We start from the raw sequence: 24,916 nt of genomic DNA on the forward strand, positions 1-24,916 counted from the left end.
AACAGAAGCAACCAATCAATGGATATTGGTGAATGATAATAGATCATAAAAAAATGTTATTGCCCATAGAGTATGCATTCAAATTAATTCCTGGGGCAGCCGTTGAAACCAGTCACACTGCAGTAACTGCTGCAAAGTAAGAAGAAATAAAATGGATTATTGGAAGTCTGACAGTTCTGGTACTTTATTCCTTGAATAAACAGGGCCATGATGTAGGGGGAGAAGGCGACTTCAGTTTGATATGCCGCTTGGCTGCATAGCAACCAAAAGAACTTGGGTTGAAATCAGTGTGAGAGGTGTGACACGCATGGAAGTCATAGTGCTCTCCCAACCAGCCCTACAGATAAGGGGTGCATCAGCAACTTATACCACCTAAAAATAGGCAACTACGCCCCAAAAATAAAACGGAGAAAAAATAATTCCAATACAAAGTAGGAAACGCACACATAAAGGTGCCTATCCTGCTTACACACACAAAAAATCCCCCCCCCCCCCCACCTCTGTGTTTGGAAGAGTAGCACATTGTGCCACAGGAAGGAACGACTCACTAAGGAAAAAAGCATCTTTTGATGTAGGTGTAAATAATTATTTATTACAAAAATACTTGTTTTACAGTTAAAACATTTGTACTCACGTCTAAAATACTCCTATTTGGAATGGAACATACTTTACTCCATAAACATCCTTTTACTGCCAACAAATAGGTAGTAAAATACTCCCAATTCAAAATCTTATACGGAGCACTTCTCCTAAACATCTACCCAGTTTAAATCTTCTGGGGCAGACTTTAGTTTCTTACATCATAGGTCTTAAGTGAAACAAGTCAAATATGATACTGTGTGTAAAATGTTTAAAGCGTCCACCAAAGTGCGCTTATGAAGAGATACTCCCACCACTAGACAAACTTGCTTGCAAATTGCCCTACCAACCAGACTATTATACTCTTCTTCCCAACTGCCCTGTTCTAAAAGGATGACTTAAGAGACCATACTGGAGTCATCTGATGATCATCGAACTACACTAGAAGTTATTCCCACATCAGACATCACGCTGGTCAAGTCATCAGCAAATGTCTCAGAATGGCGAGTAATGATTTGGGGACGAGATTAGGATGACTTAATGAATATGCCAACATCATCCCTATTTTAGAAAGCGTTGTTCCTGAGGAGTTTATGAAGACTTGCTGATCACTTCAAGAGATAAGCGCATGTGGGGAGGATTCTGGGATGACCTGCAGATTACCTCAAGAGCATTAACATGTTTGTCCCTAAAGGGGATGACCTGCTGATTACTACAAGCGCAAACATGTTTCATGGCGATGCTATTAATGATTTGCTGATGACTTAGTGATTACAGAGTTTGCATGATGATTTGCGGAATACAGATTGTCATTCTGCTTTTGCTTAGTTGCACTTGTGCTGAATGACCCCAAATGTGGCAAGGGTAAAGGGTGAGACTATATTGGGCCAAAGCAGAAGCCACAGGCCTAAAAATAACATGCACCCCCAGGCGAGAATCCTTTGCCATCCCAGTCAAAAACAGGCACAGGCACCTGCACCCTCACAATAAATACATTTCCATGCTGACTGCACCAATATATGCCAGTATTCACATCTATTCATGTTTGCTTTGCGCATAATCCCAACAACAAAAAGGACCTTCAGGATTAAACTTTTTTTTTTTTTTAACACAGGGTACAAAAAAGAAAGCAGCAATAAACAAACGGAACCACAAAGTCTCATCAACCGAGGTCTCAACTACCCACAACCTACCAAATACAAGCAAACCAACCACAAACCACAAAAAGCAAAGACTAAATCCAAACACCAGGAAAAACACAAATCGAAAGGACGCCCACTCATGGAACACAACCCACACATCATACCTTGACACAAGAAATCAAAGAAGTCAGAACAGACAACAAAAACAGTAAGAAAACCCAAACCACTCAGGAAGGCACCGACCAGCATGATCCCACAACCCCACCGAAAGAAAATATTCTAGATGGCCCAAGGAGACATACAAATAACAGAGCAAAGTTAGACTACATTGCTCCCTACCTGTCCACATGCGACAACGTGGTACACAAACGGCTTGCCAACAAGCATCACAAATACAGACCCAACCAGGACACCAAACTGAACAAAACAACAAATAAACCATCCCAACCTGGTCTCCACCATGGCCAATACCCCAACCAGAACAAGGGACAAGTTGTTATCACACTCTACACCCCCTAATCATACATCACCAAGACTGGAACAACAGAGCGGTAGCTACCCTATTTACCACCCGGAACCAACCAATCCCACCATAAACCCATCGGTCTTCAACGGAGACGAAGAACCACCCAACCGAATAAACTCAGGAAAAAACCACCTGGAACAGAAACACAACCAACACCACATCGGTCAGAACGACAATACCAACAACCCGAAAGGGAAATCAAGCAAACTACACCGCAGTCTCCTCAACGTTATATCCATAGCAAAATAGAAATCCATGACCTAAGCGAAGGAGGCATAGACGTGCTCTTCCTTACAGAAACCTGGCTTTCCGACAACTATAAAGACATTGCGAACGAAGCAATACCGAATTATAAGTTAATACACCAACAGAGAAACCCGAAGAGGCCGAATTGCAATTAACAACACATCAGAGCATCTCGAATCATCACAGCCAATGCGGAAGACTATGAATCCCTCAAGACAGAACAACAACTAATCCAACATAGTATTCCTCCTGATCTACAGGCCACCTTCTTACAACCAACTTTGCAACCAAACTAGCCGACGAGGCAGCTATGCCATCAACCCACCATGACAACCTAGTCATACTAGGAGATTAACATACGATTCGAAAAGAAAACTAGTACACAGCAAACACACTCTGCGCACTCCTGGAAACCTTGCAGTTAAAGTAAATGGATCCAGCCACGATGCCAGACACACCCTGAATGCAATTTTCTGCAGGGAAGGACTATGCGCATCCACGCCACCTAAACCAATGGTGTAGAGTGACCACTACTGGATACCATTCTACATCACGCCCCAAACCCGCCTACCGGCCGGGAAGGGCCTGATCCATACCAGCAAGAACAGAAATTGGACCCAAAGGTCCTAACAAGCCTTCTAGACGCAACCGCCCTAAGTGAAAGATCCCCCTGATAAAAAAAAAAAAAAAAAAAAAAAAAAATACTACACAAGACACCCAATTGGATCACTAAGGCCATTGACCAATTAGCACTAGCAAAAACATTCAAGGCAACACCCAGAAAAACTGGCGGCATACTGGTTCACAGAAGAACTGGAAAAAACCAACCGCAAAATTCTAACAAAATGGTGAGACTACACCAGACAAAATACAGACAACTCGAACTATACAAAGCAACAGTCCTCAAAGTAAAAAAACAATACCACAAGAATAGAAGACAATCCACAGGAAAAAAAACTCTTCCTGCAAAAATTCCATCACTCCTACACAAACACTTTGTGACAACATCACCAACCATCTAAGAGCAAAAATAGACAATACAGAAGACCATCAACCTAGCCGGGGAAAATACAACCGCGACCACCGGACCACAGAATAAACAGATTACAGCAAAACTCATTTGCCTAGAACCAATCACAGAGGAAACTTCACCACACTGATCAATGACACCAACCTTGCAGGATCTCCAAGGGACCCCTGTCCCCTGGACATCTGCAAAGGAATCCTCACCCACAGAACCCCAGCGACAAGCTTCCGGAACCTAATTAAAGAGTAATAGTACCGTCCTAAATCAGCATACATCAAGCCACGGATTAAAAAAGGAATCAGAAAGCAGAGAAGACCCAAGCAACTACAGACAGATATGCAAGCTACTCTACCCAGCGAAGATCCTGGCGAACCACATCTACAAAATTCTTCTTAAACACATCGAAACAAACAGAATAATCCCAACTTGGCTTCAGACCGATGAGAGAACAGAATCAACACTTCGATCGATATGGGACGACCGATCGACCTGAAAATAAACGCAGACGACCAATCAGCCCTCATTTTATTGGACATATCAGCGGCTTTTGACACAATCAGCCACACACCACTAAAGATGTGGCATACAGGAATTTCCCAATAAAGTGGCTTACCTCATTCCTAACGAACCGAATGAACATCGTTCACCTCAAACACCAATAATATATTCCGCAGAGTCCCACAGGGTTCCAGCCTCTCCCCTCTACATGTGCCCACTGGTGAAAATCATTCGATCCAACAGACTAATTACACAGACGAAACAACGATTGTGAAAACATACAACACAGGAACAAAACAAAAAAAAAAACAAAAAAAATACTCAACTGCCCCAGACATGTACAACTAGATGACAAAGAACAACCTCAAACTGAAACCGGCAAAAACGGAAATCATGGTCTCGCCCGTAGGATTTGACTGGAGGGAACCCACAACTGTACTGGCCAGCCAGCATGGGAACGCAACCAGAGACTACCTATGTAGTAAACAACCTAGGATTACTCAACGACAACGGAACTGGGACCGCAAGTCAGCGCAATCTCCAAGAAATTCTTCTTCCTTCTACAACTATTCCGAGGATTACTCAGATTCGTTCAAAATGACTAAATCCAAATGACCTACACCACCAAATTAACGAAAATAGATACTACTAAATGTCCTAATGACTAAATGTTCGTAGGACATTTTGTAATATCTACTTCGTGGTGCAGGTAATTTCTTTTTAACAGTATAGTGAGTAGGGGCTGCAGGGTACACCCGTGCAGCTGACCCAAAAAAAACACACAGCGCTGGTTCCCGATCACGGAAGTGAAAGGGAACTGGCATTGCAGGGACCAGCGAGATTGAAGGAAAGGGGGATGGGGGAGTTAGGGATTCTTTAGATTTGGGGTTGTTTTACCTTGAATGACCGAATGGGAAACGTACGAACAATTTTGCATTACGTTAATTTCTCATTCTGTAATTTCCGTCGTGGTTTTTCTGCCGCTGTAAAAACAACCCCAATTCGATTATTCCACTAACTCTCAATCCCCCACAGAAGCCTCACAATCATATTTATTTCATTTGTTAAACACACAGAGATCCTTATCAGGGCGCTGTTGAGCCAGTTACATGGGGCCCGAAGACGAGAAGGCATAGAGTTAGAGGAACCAGCCGCAGACAACGTTCAAGAGGTCTCAGGCAGGTTACAGTTTGGTTTACATGAGCAGAATAGATTAACAACCAGGTTTTGAGTGCTTTGCGAAGGCCCAGAAGGACCCTTCAGCTCTGAGGGCGTTCCACTGCTTGGCAGCAATGACTGGGAAGCTTGTGCCTCCTGCTTTCACGTGTTTGAATTTAGGTTGCACAAGCCTATGAGTGTAGGGTGTTCTGGTGGGCCTAACAAGTTGGGACGTGGTGATTGCATGCAACAAGTATGGTGGGGCTGACAAGGAAATGCATTCATGGGCAATGGCCAGAGTCTTGAAGGCGATTTAATGGGGAGCCTGTGGATCTTTCTGCTGGCAGTGGAGGTATGCTCTGAGCGGGGAATGTTAAGGGCCGTACAAAGAACATGGTTTTGTATAGTGTGGAGTTTCTTTAGATGTTGAGAAGAGGTGCCTAGAATAGAGCGTTGCAGTAGTCCAACATGGCTCCCACCACTGAGCGGGCTATGGTCAGGCAGTTGTTAGTAAGGAAGGGTCTGGCAGCATTGATGAGTTTAGTAGACTAGGCTGCCGCTGAAGAGATGGCGTTGACTTGGCAGGTGAGGGATAGGGTTGGGCCATCGTAAACTCCTAGGGTTTTCATGGATGCAGAGACTGGGATAACTGAGCCATCAATGTTGAAGGCAGAGTACAGGGGGGGTAAAGGGGGCCAGTTGCTTCAGTGGAGCCTATGAGAATTTGAGGCAGAGTGGTAGCCATCAAAGCTTGTCTAGTGGCATAGGTGGAGTTTAGTGTGGCAGCATCATCGTGGTAGGATCCAGATAGGGGAAGGAGGATTTGTGCGTCCTTAGCATAGTTTGTGTAGGCGATGCCAAGGGAGTCCAGGCAATTGAGTGGCTTTGTGAAGATGTAAAGCGTAGGGGGACACGCAAGATCCTTATGGCACCCCGCAGTTAATGGGGGGGGGGGGGGGGAGGGCTTTCAGCAAGCATTTTCTGCAAAGACTTTCATAACTCTGCCTTCGAGAAAGGAGGCAATCCAAGAGGCTGCTTCTGTAGTGAAGGAGGCTGAGGAAATGACTATATGATGTATGACAGATAGAGCCTATACACAATGTGTTTCAAGTGCTTCAAGGCAAGGGAAAAAACAGTGACTTTCTTACAGGCCATGAACAACAAGAATGCAAAAACTATTGCGACATTTCAGATCGTGCAAGAGCTACGACAGATAGGAAGTGGGAAACAGACAGGCGTCTACTGTACTAGGCCAGATGACATTTCTGGTAGAGCCGGAATATTACAGGAGGGGAGGAGAAGTAGGGAGAGGAACAAAACAAGCAACTATGGTACTAGGCCCGACGACATTTCAGATAGTGCTGGATGGGGTACGAGACGGAGAACAACAAGTATGGGGATGGGAGGGCAGGGGGGAACAATTGTTGCCATCGTACTGGGTCCAAGGACAATTCTGATAAAGTGCAAAGAAAAAAGGGCGGAGAGAGGAAGGGTGTGGAGTAGAGAACATAAAACAGTGATAGGAAAAAAGAAGCAGAGGGGAGAGCGAAATGCAGTTGCAGAGGTCAATGAAACTTACTGTTGCAAGGAACAAAAAATGTAGGCAAGGATTCCAGAAGCCGATGGACAAAGCACGATTAGGGCCAATCAGAGTACAGGATCCAGGGAGGTCCTGAGAGTTGGTGAAGGAACAAAGTCAATGGGCCTCATTACGAGTTTGGAGGTGGTGCCATTAGCGCCATGGCTGCCTCCAAACCCGTGTCTGGGTCCGGGTAGTCGGAATGGGGACTTACCGGGTCATTCCAACCTTGGAGGACCTGGTAAGTCCCCATTCTGAAAACCATTCCCATTTGAGCCCCGATAGCTCCTTCCCCATTCCCATTGAGCCCTAACGGGCCCGCAAATAGCGGGCCTGTTATTGGCTCCCTGGTCCCTTAGCGGCTCCGGCTAAGGGCGGCTGGTAAAACCAGCCGGCCTTAGTGGGAGCCACTAAGGACCTCAGAATGCAGCGGTAGGGGGTTAATGGCACCGGCATCCTTACCGGTGCCGTTAACCCCCTACCGCCGTACTCTTAATGAGGGCCAATGTGTCCATAGAGTCAAATCCAAGCATTAGCAACAGGTCAGAGATGGTGAAAAACTAGAATGATATAATGAGTCAAGAACTCCTGCAGTGAACAGATGTTGGGGGGGGGGGTGGATGGCAGAAGAGAGCTGGACAGCAAGTGGGGGGGGGGGGGTCGAAGGACAAGGAGAGGCAAGAGGAGGGCACGCATCACAGGGGACCAAAGGGGGAGGGGGCAGAACAGCAGGCATCACAGGGGACCAAAGGTGGGGGGTGCAATTAAGGGGGTTGTAGGGTTGCAGATATAGCCCCAAGTGCAGGGTTGCCAGGAGGCAGTGCAGGTGTGCAACTGGGAGGGCAGGGACATGTGCAATATCAGATGTGAGATCAGCAAGGTAGCGGAAGAGAGAAGGCAGAAGCAAAAAATAAAGTCTCGAGCTGCTTCCGGAACCGGAGATGGTTCTGCTCATGTTTCAGAGGCAGGGAGGCGCCTGCCAAAGAAAGGGATCTGCCCCCAACTCGTTGCTTGGAAAAGCATCTGACCCTCAACGAGTTGGGAGGAGCAAAGTGCTCAAGTAGGAAGATACTTCAGAAGAGAAAGCTGGAGATATTTTGAACCCAGGCCCCAGAAGGCCTTGTGGACAATGCAAAGGGTCTTGAACGTGATCCTTGCAGCCACTGGGAGCCAGAGGAGAGAGTCAGATGTTGGCATAGAATCTTATGATCGACCAGGTCGAAGGCTGCAGACAGATCGAGGAATACGACTAGCTTTCCCTCGTCTCTGATCTCTTCCATCTGGATTTTCTGGTCTAGGAGCGCCGATTCCATGCCATGTCCAGGACGGAAACCAGAGTGGCGCATGCCAAGGATTTGATTAGACTCAAGGTGATGTTGAATTTGGATGTAGGCCGATATGTCGAGAATTTTGAGGAGTAAGGGAACCGTAATGAGCCGCTAGTTTTTGGGAGAGGTTGGATCAAGTGGGTTCCCCCCATCCCCCACCAAAGAAGCTGGAGATCCAAGCTTCCTCTAGGCAGGCTGGCACCTGCAGGGAAGTGAAAGAGGCGTTCATGAAAACCGTGAAGAAAGGAGCCGATGTTTCAGTACAGTCTTTGATCAAGGGGGCTGGGAAGACACCGCCTACAGCGTGAGGCTTAGGAGAACACGCAGCTATTCCTGTGTGGCAATTTTGTTGAAGGTGAACAGGGGGACTCCAGGCTTGTTTAGGATGGGGCATGGAGAGCCTGTGCAGATGGGCGGGCTCGTTTGTCTGGTGGAGACTTTCTTTTGTAGCCTGTCAATTTTTAGCAGCAAGGCCTCCTGGATGTTATTGCACCAGGCAGCATCTTTGGCTAGGGTGGAAGTTTGGGGATAGGGGCTTCGAGTTCACCAAGAATTGCGAAGAGTTCTTTTGAGGTAGAGTTGGCTTTTATCAATTCTGGCGTTGAAGGTGCTGGCTTTAGCTTGGATAATGGCTTTCTTGTATTGTTGGGATAGATTTGAGAGCTGGAGTTTGGGGTCTTCTGTGGGGTTGTTATTCCAGCAAGTTTCGGCAGGTCTTTTTTCGGTTGAGGCAAAGCTAGATTAGGGGTATACCAGGAGTTAAGAGTCAACCATGGTATGGCTTTTTTTTTTGGTACCAACGAGGCAATGAAATCAACGGAATTAGTCAGTTTTAGAGTAAATGTCTGCTAGGTGCATGGGGTCGGTAGAATCAAAATAGTCAAGATTAAGGGCATCGAGACAAGGGGAAGAGGTATTCTTTAGTGAGTTTCTTAGAGCAACGAGCTAGGGAAGGCAGGAGCGATGTACTGAGGAGTTTGGCAGGTGGACATAGCGAAGCGAGAATGAGACGATATGATGGTTGGACCACGGACAAGGTGAGTTGGCTTTGAGGAGATATGGCAGTTGTCAGATATCCAGTCAAGAGATTGCCTTTTGCTGCGTTTAGAGTTGCAAATGTGTTGTACAAAGCAAAGTGCTGTGAGGGCATTGGTTAGGGAGTAGGCTGGAAAATCAGAATGGTCGTTGAAGCCAAGGTTAAGATCACCAAGTAGTAGCACTTCGTTGTCACCTAGGATGAGGAGTAGGTCCTCTTCAAATGAGAGGACAGGGCCAGGAGGGCAATATGTGCAAGGATGGTATTTGTGGGGGATGTGGATAGTTTGATAGAGAGGATGTCACAATTGTTGAGTGTGGATTGGCTTTATCTGACGATCAGCTGATCCTTGGTAATGAAGGCGACGCTGCCTCCTCTGGCATTGATCTATCACTCCTGAGGCCAGTGTAGCCAGTAGCGATAGCAAGGGAGAGGGTTGGTCCTGAGGCAGAGTTCAGCCAGGTTTCCGACTGCTTGTGCATCAAGGTTGTTGGCAGTCAGGAGATCATGGATGGGCGGGTAGAGAGCACGCCTTGATCAAGGCTAGGTTAAGGCAGGGGAGGCTTCAGAGGTGGGCCTATTGTGGAGTTTCCGTTGTACTCTATAGGCGGAGGGCTGGGCAGGAGGAGACGGTACACATCGTGTTTGAATGAGTAGCAGCAGTACATTTCTGATGGTATTAGAGGGCTGGGCAGGAGGAGGCAACACACCTACAGTGTTTGATGCAGCAGAAATACATATTTGATTGGCTTTCAGGGGCTGGGCATGAGGAGGCAGCACACAGAATTCGAGGCAACAGCAGAAATTCATTTTGGATGGGCATTGGTGAGCTGGGCAAGAAGAGGCCACACATGAGTTGCTGCAGCATGTAGCCTCTACCTGGTAGGTGCGTGTGGCAACTTGTAGACGGGGGGGGGGGGGCGGGTGGAGGGTGAGCTGCACATGGAGCTTAGTAGGGTCTATAGCAGCGTTATTCAAACTGTGGGGCGCGGCCCTCTGGTGGGCGGCAGACACATGCCTAGGGGGCCATGCATACATAGCTTGAAAATAGAGATCAGGATCCATTAAAAAAAAAAAAAAAGGATCGGGCTGTTGCTTCATCAACGAGCAAAAGCCCGATCCACGGCCCCTGCCACACATGCTTCGTGTGACAGGGGCCGGGGCTTTGTCAGGCCTCAGGCTCGCATTAGAAGCCTATTTAGGATAACAACAAAAAAAAAAAAAAGAAAAAAAAAGCACACACTTTTGCCGTGATGACCAGTCATCACGGCAAAAGAAGGCGTGTACTTTCTTTTGTCTTCATGAATAGGCTCCTAATGGAGCCTGAGGCCGCACAAAGGCCTGGCCCCTGTCGCACTAACTAAGGACAGGGGCCGGGCCTTTGTGAGGCCCTGCAGTTTCCATTAGGAGCCCATTCATGAAACAAGGAAAAGCACACACCTTTTGCAGGGATGACAAACCCCCTCGTATATGAATGCAGAGCAGGAAACCACTAATGATGGCTCATTAGTGACATACTGCCCTACTTTCATATGGGAGGGGACGGTAGCATGCCAATTCACGGCAGCCAGCATCTCTAAACTTGCATTTGGCAAGGGTGTCAAGCTGTGCTGCTGGCTCAATCTGGCTTACTGACAGCCAATGAGGATGTAAGGTGCCACTTCCAACAGTAAATAGTACTCTACTGCAGCTTCAGTGATCCTGCGTCAGATTACGTCCATCAACACCAGAGTTGCATGGTGGCACAAGGTTTCCTGCTTTTCTATCCTTTTACCTTGAAAAGGTTAAGTGGCAATTATATACATGACCAATAAATAAAGTGCACAGAAACACAAGGAAAATTGAGGCATGGGGGCCTCTGTTGTAGTTGATAGAACAGAGGTCCCAACGGGACTAGTTTCTCCTGCAGCAGCAGTGGCCAGGGAATGTGCCAGGGCATTTAATCCATTTCAAATTAGAGGTGCAAGGGCATTTCAAACTTTCACATGAGAGGGGCCTTAACTGAGTCTTGGGGGAGGCAGCAATTGCCCCCATGTTACCAGTCAGAATTGATTTAGCTCAGTGATGTATTGAGTTCTGTTTTTTTTGTCCGAGTGCTTAAGATGTGCACCTTGCATTACAAGCTGTGGCCACAGACTGGTTCCACTCTAAGCGGGGGAGAAATGAGGTCTGTGGGGACTCCGTACAAGTGAATAGTGATTTGTGAAGTGATGGGTAAAGAGGCTATGGTTGTGTCTGAGGGCAAAGGTAGAATTTCTTTCTTAGAGGACCACCACGAAATGCCCCAATGGTTTGTGGCTAGCACAAGCAGTCAGCAAAGTCCCTTGCCTACCAGATCTTCAAACCGGGACCCATATGACATGTAGACACAGCACCACATCACCACATGTGGTGCACTATTGGAGGATCGCGTTTTTTCCATTCATTCATGCCCCTAATTTTTGGTGAAAAACCTTCTGGTGCATGTGAGATTTTGTCAGAGCTACATGTTTTGCATTTTTGTTTTTGAATTATCGTTTTCAAATCCTTACAATCCTAGGTTTTTTCATAGGTGAGTAACCCATTTTGAAATGGAGCACTTTTTGCCCAAAAACAGTAGTGTGAAAAGGAAGGCAGACGCAGACATTGACAGAAAAAAAACCTGCAAAAGCCAGGAAGTAGATTTAGACCTTGGATTTACTTCCATTGTGATCGGAGGTGAAACGAGGCCTCAGTGTGTGGAGCAACTTTAGCCAATGAGAGCCTGAAACCAGACAAATTAAGACGCTACTTGGAAACAAAACATGGGGGATCTCATTGGCAAGAGCAGACACTTCTTTGCTCGTAAATTACAAGTCATCAGTCAGCAGAAAAGTACAGTGCAAAATATTGTTTCTACTCCAGCCAGTGCACTGATCTTATGATGTTGCCTACCTCCTTTCCAAAAATAAAAAACCTTTCACCCATGCTGAGAAAGTCGTTCTACCAGCAGCCATGGCAATCTGCAGAGGAATGGGGGCTGAAAGTGTAGCGGACAAGCTAAAAATGATTCCTCTGTCAGACACCACCATCAGCCAACGTGTGATATGGCACAAAATATCACTGCACAATTAATCACAATGCTGCAAACCAGTCTTTGCATTACAGCTGGATGAGGCAACAGATATATCCCTAGAGGCTCATTTAATAGCCTATGTAAGGTACTGTGGGGCAACCGCAATATTGGAAGACTGTTCTGTAAGGCCATTAAAACCAGGGCAAAAGCATCAGAACGGCTTGACATTTTAAATGATTTTATGAGCAGCCACTGTTTGAGATGGGAAGCGTGCGTAGGAATCTGCACAGATGGTGCCCCTTCAATGTATGAAGATAGATCGGAGTTGAAGGTCAAAATGTTGGCAGTCGCACCACATGTTGCATGGACACTGCATAATTCACCATGAAGCACTTGCTCCTCAGAATATGGACAATGAACTTTCTGATGTACTCAAACCAGCTGTAAAAATAGTTAATGCCATCAAAGCACAGCCAAAAAGAGCACGTCTCTGCAATTCTGTGTGTAGAAATGGGGTCAGAACATGGTTTGCTCCTTCACACAGAAGTCAGATGGCTGTCCAGGGGAAGAGTGCTGCAACGTGTGTTTGAACTCCAAGATTAAGTGTGGCAATTCCTTTTGGATGTGGACACTGGCAAAGCAAACCATCTTTGTGATCCCTGCTGGCTTGTGCTCTTGGCATACCTTGCTGATATTTTCGATAAGCTAAATACCCTCAATATGTCTTTGCAAGGAGCCAATGCCAATTAATTTACAATGAATCAAAATGTATTTGCCTTCAAGGCTAGACCTCTGGAAAAGAACAATTGTAGCTGGGGTAGCAGTTCAGTTCCCATTGCTTGCAGAAGCAATTGAGGAAACTGAGTACAACCTGCTGCATGTCCTAGACCCAATCACAAGTTACCCAACAACATTAAGGTCCAGCTTTGATAAATATTTCCCTGAAGAAAATGCTGGCATTAATGACTGGGTGATACAGCCTTTTCTGGCAGAGGAGGTGGTGCATCTCCCATTTGATGGCCATGAGTAGCTGATTTAAGTTCAGTCAGACAAAACTCTGCAATTTGAATTTAGGAACATTGCAGTGGGTGACTTTGACTGAAGGTAATACAGGAGTATCCTACATTGGCAAGGTCTGCTATACAGTCTCTTAACCTTTGGGTCTTCCTACTTGTGCGAAATAGGCTTTTCAGCATTGGCTGTACTGAAAACTAAACACTGCACAAGGCTGGAAGTGCAGGACAACCTCAGAGTGGCAGTCCCAAAAATAAAGCCACACATTGATTCATTTTCTGCAGAGAGACAGACCCACCCTTCCCATTAGTACTTGCGCTGTAAAATCAAATTGCCTTCTCCTGAATATACTAATAGGAATGTATTTGGAGAAAATAAAATCCCTACTGCAGAATTTTGTGTTTATTTGCAGTTTCCATGTTGGGATTGGATGCGATTGTCTACCCAACAACATATCCCTTCAAAATTATGGCACCACGCACTCTGCAGTCCTCTCTACAAAAAGAAAACACCAACACAGAGGGGCGGGCATGGGGGTCCCAAATTATTTTATTTTTTGCTCGGCGGCGGGGAGGTACTTGGCATTAAAAGTTTGAAGACCACTGGTTTATAGGATTTGTGATCACTTTGGATGCTCGTGAGGTGCGTGGCTGGAGGGGCCAGAAGCAGAACTTGCAGTCGGGGCGGCTGAGGGGCTGGCAGGGAGAGGGCTTGGGGGTGCAGTGGTATGGGCAAGAGCAAGAAGCACGGGTCTGGGCAGTATCAGATGGTGGCTTCTAAGGAGGTATTTGAAATGCGTGGCGGGTAGGTGTAGTTTAGGGTGCACTGAGAGGTTATGCCCTGAACTCGATCATAAGCGCTTATTACGGCATGGGGTGGACAGTGGTTTGTTTGGATAGTGTGTGCGAGCTGCCGTACAGGAAGATGGGCGTGAGTTACGGCGGTGGAGGCTGCATGGAGAAAGTGTTCTGGTGCATGAGGGGGCGGAGAGGGTGGCTGCGATAGACAAGACTTGGCACATTCAGACAGTACCTGATGCCGGCGGTAGAAAAGGGCTTGGCAAGATATCAGAGTATGCAGGAAGATTAGGGGACATTATGCTACAACGCAGTACTGCTGGTACCTGCGCCGCTGGTAGCATCCAGGTACCAAATGGTTCGGAGATTACGTGGCAAGGAACACAGCGGGCGAGATCTGTGGCTCCATTGTGCGATGACAAACACCTGCGGCGCACAACACCACGCCCTTGGCCTGTGCGGGCTTCGCCTCACAGGGTTCGTTATGTGGCTTTTAACGCAGCAGAGTTAAGCGTTGGTGTAGTGTAGCACGTAGAGGTGTCGAGCAGCATGCTCCGCGTACCGAATATCCCCGATACTCACAAGAATTGACTATGCAAACAGCCTCTACCTAGGAACGCAAGAAAGCCTGACCGAGAAACTCTGAAGGGTGCAAAATACAGCAGCCAGGATCGTACCAAGACTAAGCAGAAGATACCATATCACTTCAGCAATGAAAAGCCTACACAGTTTACCAGTGAAAAAGTGCGTCAAATTTGAAGCACTCTGCATCACCCACAAAGCCTTGCACAGACAAGGAGCTGAATTCCTTCAAGCCAAGATTAGCCGGTATCGCCCAGGAAGAGAAGATGTAGCAACTACCTACAAAGAGGCAAAACACTAAGAAAAAAGTGAATTCGGTCAAACAAGAGTTCTCAGGTCTAATCGCCAACACCTGGAACAAGGAAACTGCTCAACACCTGGCTCAGCAGAAAATGACAACCTAGAAAGAACACTGGCAACAACACCGTAGATAAACAACGAGAGTGGCCAAAGAACCGCAAACAAGAACCTGGCTAGATACAATCAAGCAGCACCCGGGGCGGCTGGAGGCCAATTTGAGGTACATTTTGGAGCTGCATATAGTGCCTCAGCCAGCACACCCCCATCCAGGAGCAGAGCAAGGGAGACAAGGGAGCAAGAGGCGGAGAAGGTGGGGCCATGGCCTCCCCGGGCCAATCCTGAGGCTGAATAGAGGGCTAAAGAGTCCGTCTACATTCGTGGTGAGCCAAGAAGATTAAGGGAGAGGCCATTTGGACAGGCACAGGGCAGATTGATCCTGGCCCTGGTGCCAGGAGGAGAGTCATTTGAAACCCGATGAGGAAAAACAGTGGCTCACCTGTACAGAGGCGAGTTCTACTGTGCCCCCCCCACCGCACAGTCAAGGGTGGACCCACAAAGTGGTGGAGGGAGGAGGTTCCTAAACCCTGAAAAAGTCGTCAGAAGAGGTCCAAAGGGTGCAACACAATATCAGGGAGAAGAGGAGGGGGCAGGGCTCTCCACCCCAATCAGACCTGCCTACACAATAGGTTTAAAAACAAGGGGAAGGACATGGAAGCTGCCCCCAAGTCAGTGAAGAAACCACAGGAGGGTAATCTGCAGAGACAGCGAGGTACCGACTGGGGGAGATGAGGGTCCATGGGGCAGGAGCGGATTTGGTGGACCTGCTGTTGGTGGAGACTGGTCGGGTATAGAGCTGGACCACATACACAGAGTGGGGCCAAAGAGGCGAGATCCAGGGGCCAGACCCACGGATGTAGTGGTGGCCTTACCCAAGTACAGGGAGAAGGAGAAGGTGTTGGTGGCTGCCAGATCAATCAGCTACAATGGCTCGGAACTTCAGCTATTCCAGGACCTATCCCAGACCACCCTGGTGAAGCATAGAATGATGGGCCCGGTGGTGCATGCCCCAATGCGAGAGGACATAAGCTATAAAATGGACCTTTCCCTTTGGACTACTGTTCGAATGGGAAGGGGAAAAAGGGAAACCGCATCAGATCACCACCTGCAAGGAAGGTGCAAGGGTCCTGCAGATTGAGGATGAAGGGTCACCAAGGCAAGAAGACCAACGAGAGAACCGATCAAGAGGAAAATGTGAGAGTGGACGAAGCTTTCGACAAGGGGCTAAAATAAACAGGTCCTAAGGGGAACGGTTAATTACCCCTCCAACCCCCAACGGGGGCAGCTGTGTAAGGTGCCCACACGTCCATTGACACATGAGCACCATGTTGAGGGAAATGGGGGTTACAGGAAGGAATGGTGTGGTCCGCCTGGGGGAAATAGTTAGGTGAAAGGTACAGGGTTTCTTGCTTTATCTACATGGAGGGGGTCCCGCACAGGTTTACTCTGGGTTGTTACAAGGGCTCAGTTCCAGAAATGGAGGGTCGGGGGAAGCTAGAGGCTGGTTGAGCCCGCTCAGAGGAGGCATTCAAGGGGGTGAGGGGGCGAGGAGAGATCCAACAGCAGCCACTCTGTGCGAGCCGCACAGTAAGACGACCATGGCAATGAGGGAAGTGCTTTGGGTAACTTCCCTAAACGGCAGGGGGCTTAATTCCCCGGGTAAGAGAAGGAAGGTGAACAGTTCTTGGCACGGGTGGAAACATCAGGAATTTTAGCCCTCCAAGAGACACACGTTCAGAGGCGAGATGGGAAAATCAAGGGGTACTGCCATCTGTGCCAATCCAACACTGCAGGGAAGAAAGAGGTTTGGGGTTGTTAATCGCTATTTGGGACCTTCCAGGCATCAGCTCAGTTTCAGAGGGGGACAGCCTCTTTCCAATGGGAGAGGGGGACATATACAGCGGTAGCAATCTACATACCCATTTCGGGGCAAGATGGGTTCTTGTGGGCGACACTGACCAAATTGGAGATTTTTGCCAAGGGCAGATAATATTGGTAGGCGACTAATCTGGCATAGGACCAAGAGAAGACCGGAGCACAAGGGTGTTCCACAACCAGGTGGCGCCATCTGTCCGCTTGAATGAACACATGGCCCAATTGGTGTTAGATGGCTGGGGGGAACTGAGGGGGGTACACATTTTATTACCACGTTTATAGTTCCTTCTCAAGGATTACTCCTGAATTTCGAGGTCACTATTGGGTAGGGTCACAGGGATAGAGCTAGGAGTGATTGCCCTGTCAGACCATGCACCCATATTACCTTAAATAAGGGGCAGAACGAACCAGGCCTATGGTAGTGGAAGTTCCCTAGCCACATCCTTCATGAGGACAAAGGATAAAATCTTGGATTACTTTGCACTTAATCCAACAGAGGGTGTACGCAACCAGGTGGTGTGGGACGAGTTTAAGGCTACATTGAGGGGGGGGGGGAAAAGGAGCGCAACAGAAGTGCCAGAGGGACAAACAAATAGGTCTCTTACAGAAGGAATTGGAAGCTAAACGTATGGCTCAAATGGCAAATAACGCAGGGAGTATGCTACGCAGGGAGTACACTGCAAAGGGAATATCTGTTGATTAACGAGCAATTCAATGTTTTGCAGACTAGAGCTGCAGAGCATTCATTGCTCTACCTCCAACAGAGGTATTGTTGGAAAGCCAATAAGGCGGATTAGCGAGGTGGATTAGGAAAAATGAAGAGTCAAGGACAATCCTTAAAATAAAGGCAAGGGGGGGGCAAGAAAGCACTGCTCTCCAACATAATCTTCAGTCTTCACGCAATATTATTCATCTCTGTACACATAACATTCCCCTGAGGAGGGAGCCCAAAGGGAATAACTGTGCCAGTGCCCTCCCAAAGATCACTCCTCAAGAACTGGAAGAACTTAAGGGAAACATCACTCCTGAAAAAATAAGAGCAGATATAGCTGCCTTGCCATAAGGAAAGGCCCCAGACAGCTTTCCAGCGTGTTTCTACAAAACCTTTAGAGAGGCGCCGATACTGCACTTACCCCAGCTCTTCAACTCTTTCAGGGGGGGGGGGGGGGGAGATCAGGGTGGGTGCAGATTGCATCTCCCAGACAATGGAAGAAGCCAAGGTTGTGCTGCTCCCAAAGCCAGGAAAGGAAGTCAATATGCGGTTCGTACAGGCCGATTGCTTTATTAATCTAGACACAATGATTAATACACCAAGGTTCTAGCGTTACGCATGGATAAGCTCCTCCCCATAGGCAGACCTCGGGTCCGTCATCCGATTGTAAAAATAAATAAATCTAGAACACCTGCTCTTATACTAATGTTGGACAGCGAGAAGGAATTTGACCAAGTCGAATGGCCATTCCTCTTCCATACCATGGAGGTTATTGTATTCGGTTCTAAATTCCTTTCAAATGGTAAGAGCCAACTACCGAACTCCCGCCTTGCGCCTGCCAATCAACAGTTAACTTTCCCTTGGGATCAAGGTCTCACAAGGCACTAAGCAGGGTTGCCCGCTCTTATACGACATCCACCCGGAGCCGCTCTTGACCAGCATTAAGGCCTCCCCAGATATTAGGATGATTCCCTTTTTGGGATGAGGAGCATAGAGTCGCAGCGTTTCCTGATGACATGCTCCTCCATCACAGAACCAGAAACCTCATTCCAAGGGATCTTGCAGGAACTTCTCTTTGGGGAGGTGGCTGGGTTAAAAAGAAATGCCCACAACTCAGCTATTACACATGACCGCCCCTAGTAGCCTACAGATGGGCGGAAAACGGCATTAGATATTTGTGGGTCCAGATTACTTGCTCTTTACCATGCCAACTAGCCGCCTTTAGCGGAAAAGCTACACGGGCTGCTATTGGAATAGGTGCCCTTATCAATATCCTGGATGGGGAGGATAAATGGCCGTATAGTGATTTTGCCAAGAGCACTACCATTTCATGGCACTGCCAGTGGGGGTTCCCCATGGTTTCTTCAGGACCCTTTGAAAACATGTGCAGTCATTTATTTGGAAACACAAGAGACCCAGGTTAGCTATTCAGATGTCTCCCAGAAGCAAGGAGGGCTGTGAGCCCCAAACTTCTTCCGCCATTTCCTTGCGGCTCAAATCCGAGTGATCCGGGATTTGTTCAGGGGCGATAGCGGGAAGGTCTGGTGTCTAATGGACAAAGCAGTGATGGGTTCGCTGCTTGACGAGGTGTTGTGGCACCCCAAGGGAAATAGACCTGCAAACATGTACCGTAGCAGGATAGGAGCCCTAGAAGGTGACTCATGAGATGAGCTGTGTAGGGTGAACTTGACCACGTTCCCCCTCCCCGCTGACGTCGCCGTTTAGGAATCCACAGTTCACACCTTCAATGTGTGGGAGGCGGCAGTGTGCTGCAAACTACGTGACATGTTCTCGGGTCAGGACATTAAATCCTTTTCACAGTGCAAGCAGGACTAGATGAGAGGGAGAGTTATCACTACTCTCAACTGAGGCCCTTTCTTACGAACCCAATGGTCAGGTCAGCGGCCAACAGGGATCACACCGTCTGGACAAAGGGGACAGGCATTTTGTAGGAGCGTTCTATGGGATTATAGAATAAAGGGCAAGGTGCCAGGCATGGCACCATGTGGAGTAGTGGGAAACTGCAGTTGGGCAGCTGCTGAAGGGGGAATTTTGGACTTAGTTAAGGGCAATATCCCCAAGCTCCCGCAGGCCATTCAGGAGATGTGGGTTAAGATAATGGTCCAAGAGCATCTCACCCCAGGAAAACTACATTCTACCCAACTGTGTCAGTGCTCTGCTTGAGGGGATGTGGGGAAATGGGATTTTGGAAGCATATCTGATTGGGAATGTCCAGTCATACAGCCTTATAGGGAGAGGATTTGTGCAGCAATTAATAGTATTTTTGGGAGTCCGATGCTGGACAACATAGGGATGACGGGGTTCTGGAAAGTCTACCCTAGAAAGTTCATGTCATCCTGACCGTGGCAGAAACACTAGTGGTGGCACACAAATGGAGACAAAAAGCTGTTCTCACAGAACACAAACGGGTTAGTGAAATCTGGAAATGTTTGACACTGGAGCGGGTGACCCATTTGATACAAGGAGATCAAAGGTTTCTGTCGGACAGGGACATTATCCTGCATCTCCTGCAGCAGGACTGGCGGGCCGCATGGTGCCTGAGGAAAAATTATTGCTGGGGCTGGTGCGAGTACTCGCTCCACTTGGGAAGGGCGCCTTCACAGGAAGCTGGGAGGAGATATGGCTGAAGTTTCTAGGGGAGGCGAGGACTATGGGGTTCTGAAACGGTGCAAGGGCCTGTACACCAGCTGGTGAGAGCTGGCCACACAGAGACTTGAGACGGGGAGCCATCTACAGATTTTATGAAATGGGGCGGGAATAGAGTGGGGGAGAAAGTGGGGTGAAAGTAGGGTTGGTGGGTGGTTACATGTGTGCTTACTGTTGAAAATGCAAATAAAAGTGCTGCTCTCAGCAGCCAAAATCGGCTCCCTGGCTCAGCACAAACATGCTTTGACTCACCATTCACTCGCTTACATACAGCATTCACTCATTCATTTCAAGAGGTTAAGGGACCTTTCCATACATTTTATATCCCCCTGCACCGGTTGCAAATAGGCAGAGGGAAATGTTTTTTCCTGTGCTTTGAAAAACACAATTTACTTGAACATGCCCAGAACCCCCTTTCCACCCTCTGCCTTGCGCAGTTGTGCATTTGGTGGGAAAAGAGCACCTCAATGTGCACAACTATGATACACACATTTAAAGGCCCTTTGTGCACAGATCACCACCATTTTGGCGCAAGTGAAGTGTATGAGTTCACATCGCATCAGTTGCACAAAATAAATATTGAAAATCGTGGCATGATGGTTTATCCCTACTGATCACTTTTTAACGATGTTTCTCTAAAAGAGAGTGGTTCAAGGTGTCAGAGGGGAATTAGGAATGGGCAAGGATACACGGGAAGAATAAGGTGCATGGTGTTTTTACTGTTTCTGCAGTCATTCACCCCAGATATGCTCATGAGCAAATATTGTTTTATATACAATTATCTCCAGAGCAGATACTGTGACTGGAATCGTTAGCCCCAGAGTACGTACCCCAGTGGCGTAGCAAGGGGGGTGCACCCCCCCCCCTGGTCTCCTGTCGTTAATTTCAATGCGCCAGCCGCACGCACGCCCACCCGTCTATGGTGCTGCAAGGCTTCAGCTGCGCGGTGACGACAGCGAGGTCCCAAGCCAGAGTGTGAGCGGCTCAATGCATACACAACCACCCCCCCAACCTGTGTGTGTGCTGATAAGTTCCACTTCCAACAGACCAGTACAGTTCTGTCACATCCACCCCCTCCCCCGCACCCGTGCCTTAGCCTGCCTGGTTAGCCGCCTGGGAATGATGATTGATCCTGTCCATTTGTTGGCAAAACAGACGGCATCATAATCATTACCATGCATGCTGTGTGGGGGAAGACCTAGAGAGTTGATGTCACTGCCGTGCCACCACCAGTGGCCCGGCGGTGCTGGCCTGGAGGTGGCACAATTGCAAGTGCCATCATTGCTGTATGCGTTCTGCCGGTGCATTGCTGGTACCATGATTTCAAATTCAAAAGCAGAAAAAGACATGGATGGAATGGCAACCACCCATCTGCCTACTAGTGCAAAGTTTGTAAACTTAATACTGCAGACTGCAGAGAAAACGCACACACGCGCCACGCAGAAGCATGCAACAACTGAAAAGTGAGGACCCATGACATGTGCCTTGCACAAAATAAAAAGCCCTCGCTCATAGACTATTGTTAGTCAATGTAGTGTACCAGACTACCTAGGGGAGGCAACAACGATGGCTTGTCGATAGTGAAAGCAAGTGTTTTCATTACAATACATACATCATACACATACTCAAATGAACATGTTCATGTGTCGCAGACTCTTAGGATTTCTAGTTATGTTTTCAAAAAGGAATACACAAACAAGTGTAGATCACAGCAGCAGCAACAATAACGCTTTTGCAACAATTTATTTTATTTGGAAAACGAGTATACCTGGAAAATGTGGTTTTGTTTGCAACATTGTCCATGTTGCTCATTTCTTTAACCAACAATTTAACTGCTGCAGTGCTAGATCAACAAAAAGAAATTTCAAGCATCATTGTTGGCTAAGAATTCAGGACTGTTATGATCATCGCTCTGTGCATGAGAGGAGCGTAGCATATTGTGCCTCTTGTAGATAGAGATGGGTGGAAGATGGATACTGGGCATTGTGTGAGGTGTGCCCGTTTGCAATTTTCATGTTTTCGTCAACTCGCTCCCCCACCCCCAGCCCGGGCTGCCACTGCCTCTTCCTGAAGGGTGACAACTCCCAAAGGAAGGAGGGCTAATGATGCATACTTTCACTGACTGCAGCAGGCAGCATGAGGCTCATTGCTTATGCAATTAAAATCACACTGTGGTGTGAGCGACTGCGACACTGCTGCTTTTCCTGCAGAGCAAGCTGCCAGGCACCTGATGCTCACTCGCCTCATTCAATGAAAATCGCACTGCCACGCACTAGTTTCCATTTCCCCCATCCCTGGGCCGGCCTGACCCAGGCCAGACTATCTGGAGCCGGGACTGACGCAGCCAAGGCACATTGGCTACAAATTTAGCAAATCTGTGTGCCCAGCCCAGAAACAATTGACATGCCTTTACATTACTGTCTTTGAGAAATTGGGACCAGCAGTCCACTACTTCCACGCACACACTTCAGTCAGTTCCACGCAAACACTTCAGTCAGTTCCAGTCAACCAGCTGAGCGAGTGAGCCAGCCTGCCTCCTTGATCTGCTCCTGGCCACCCGACGTGGCCAACGTGCCGTGTGCGTTGTTCAGAGACAGTCAGTGACTGCTTCCTGGCCTGTGGCTGCCCTCCCAGCTCACGACCGTGCCAGTGCGACTCCCTGTCTCATGCATGCTTCCCCCCACCCCCGGCTGGCTGGCCTGCTGCTGCTCCAGTGGCCCGTGACCCTCAGCACCGAAATTGGACTGGTGAGTGTGGGACAGAGTCTGGGAGTCAGAGTCAACTTAGAAAGTGTTTGTTTGTTTATTGGGGTGTGTGTGTGTGTGTGTGTGTGTGGCTTCTGTGCTTCGCTGCTGCCCCTTTGCCTAAGTTCATTCACCACCTCTTACCACAGGTGGTGTGTGCCTCAATGCCTGTGGGGCTCAATGGACCCCGCCCAAGTAGAGACCCTTATGACTTTGGTAAGGTGGACGGTGGTGGCACTGACTGGTCTTGAATGATCGCGGAGTCCACTAACTAAAACTGTATGAGACCTGAATTTTCCTGCCCGGGCCGATCCATTTTCCAACAGGTGTGGTGGAACAGGTGCGGTTGAGTTTTGAGTTGTTCGAATGTTTGCAACCAGGCAGTAGTAGTGTAGTTACAAAGAAGCATGCATGCTGCCTGCTTACTAGGCCTACGCTTGTTGCGTGTAAGTGTAGCTAGCAACAGAGTCGGACTGGGGCACAAAATAGTCTCGGGCACCAATGAAAAAAAGTGTCCCACAGTTACAAATGGCAATTCTTTCCTTTTGTGACAAATTGAGTAACGCCCAGGGGGGGAAGGTATTTGATCAAATGTGATGCAAAATTCGCATTTTAAAGAACATTTATTCAGTAACACTGGTCAAAACTACTAGCCAGATGCTGAAGTAACGCATCAAACTGGCCCACATGAGCCAAAAAGGTGGCCCACCGTTGACCCAAAAAAAACTGACCTACACTGGCATTTTATTTATTGGTTTGGGCATTGCCCTAGAGGCCAGTCCGAACCTTGCTAGTAACTGAATGGGCATTTGTAAACCCAGCAGTCAACTGAGTGAACCTTTGGTAGCCCACGTATCATAGCCACACAAAGTTAGTTGCCACTTGGCTGTATTTTTCAAGACTAAAAGACCCAATTTGCCAATTGTGCCCACATTTTCTGAGGGGTGCGTGGTTGAGTTGTGTTCTACCTACCAGTGCGTGTACGAAACATGCTGCAATATCGAAGGCCAGGCAGCCACCCAAGCTGGCACTCCCAGCCCCCCCCCCCATCAAAACCTGGCTCTGTGTCTGTACTCAGGTTTTCCAGCCAGGTGGCCCTCTACCATTAGCGCTAGAGAAGGTAGTGTCTGCTGCTATTCATCGGGGTGTTATTTCTGCGTCTATAGCCATTAGACATAGAACAGGCACTGTGCCTGCAGTTATTATCCACAGAAGGGCCATTAGACACAGAAAGTACCAGGTCTGCAGTCATTCGCCCTGGGGAATCATTACTTTCAGAGTAGACGCTGAAACTGAGACAGTACACATCTCAATCATTAGCGGGCACAGAATAGACACAGTCGTCTGCAGCAGACCAGCCACAGTCTTTGTTGTAGCTGCACAGCAGTTACTGCGCCTGCAAACATTCCAGAGCCTGAACTGCACCGTAAACGATTTTTCGGAGAAGCTACTGTGTCTAAGATACCAACAACTGTAGGCTGCCCTGGGAATTTCAAAACCAGATATTTTGAAAGTCACGTACAATACGACGAATTACAGCTTCATCCATTTACTTCAACGTGTATGTACAGAGGTTGCAAAAGTTAACGGATACTAAAAGAAACGCATATACAATTCACAACAAGAACTGAATCGCGCGCACTCACCCAATACCGCCAGTAAACTCAAAAATAGCGTTTGGTAAAAGGCCGCCTTAAGTTGCTTTCAATATCAATTGAAACACAAATTTAAAGTATCTATTAGACCCGATAGCATTTCGTGTCAGTTTAAAAGTTTGCCGACACTTTTTAAAATGCCTTTACAGCGTGATGACGTCTACCACGTATTTCTGAAATGCAGTTACGTCGTCATGACGTTTTCGTGTAGGAAGTGGATTGGAAGTATACATGCTTAGGGAGAGATTCACGGAGGAAGGAGGACTTTGTGCCGTGCACGGGCTGGTATTTATCGTCTATGTATAAGGCGCTTTTACATCTCGGAAGTGTTTCGAAGCGGCAAGTATATTTAGGCGACGG

General features: G+C 47.8%; 1 protein-coding gene and 1 long non-coding RNA gene across 3 annotated transcripts in view; one reads left to right on the forward strand and one right to left on the reverse strand.

The window, feature by feature from the left end:
* Positions 1 to 24,623, reverse strand: part of ESPL1 (extra spindle pole bodies like 1, separase) — a 1,025,090-nt gene extending 1,000,467 nt beyond the window's left edge. For both annotated transcript variants that reach the window (XM_069653328.1, XM_069653326.1), the window contains exon 1: positions 24,548 to 24,623. The gene's annotated coding sequence lies outside the window, so the exon portion shown is untranslated. The remainder of the gene's footprint in view (positions 1 to 24,547) is intronic.
* A 148-nt stretch (positions 24,624 to 24,771) lies between these two features.
* Positions 24,772 to 24,916, forward strand: part of LOC138582228 (uncharacterized) — a 43,787-nt gene continuing 43,642 nt past the window's right edge. The window contains exon 1 of the long non-coding RNA XR_011304986.1: positions 24,772 to 24,899. This is a non-coding gene — a long non-coding RNA (uncharacterized lncRNA). The remainder of the gene's footprint in view (positions 24,900 to 24,916) is intronic.

This window comes from Ambystoma mexicanum, chromosome 3q (assembly GCF_040938575.1).
Source record: "Ambystoma mexicanum isolate Mex_15411 chromosome 3q, UKY_AmexF1_1, whole genome shotgun sequence".
Lineage (NCBI taxonomy): Eukaryota > Metazoa > Chordata > Amphibia > Caudata > Ambystomatidae > Ambystoma > Ambystoma mexicanum.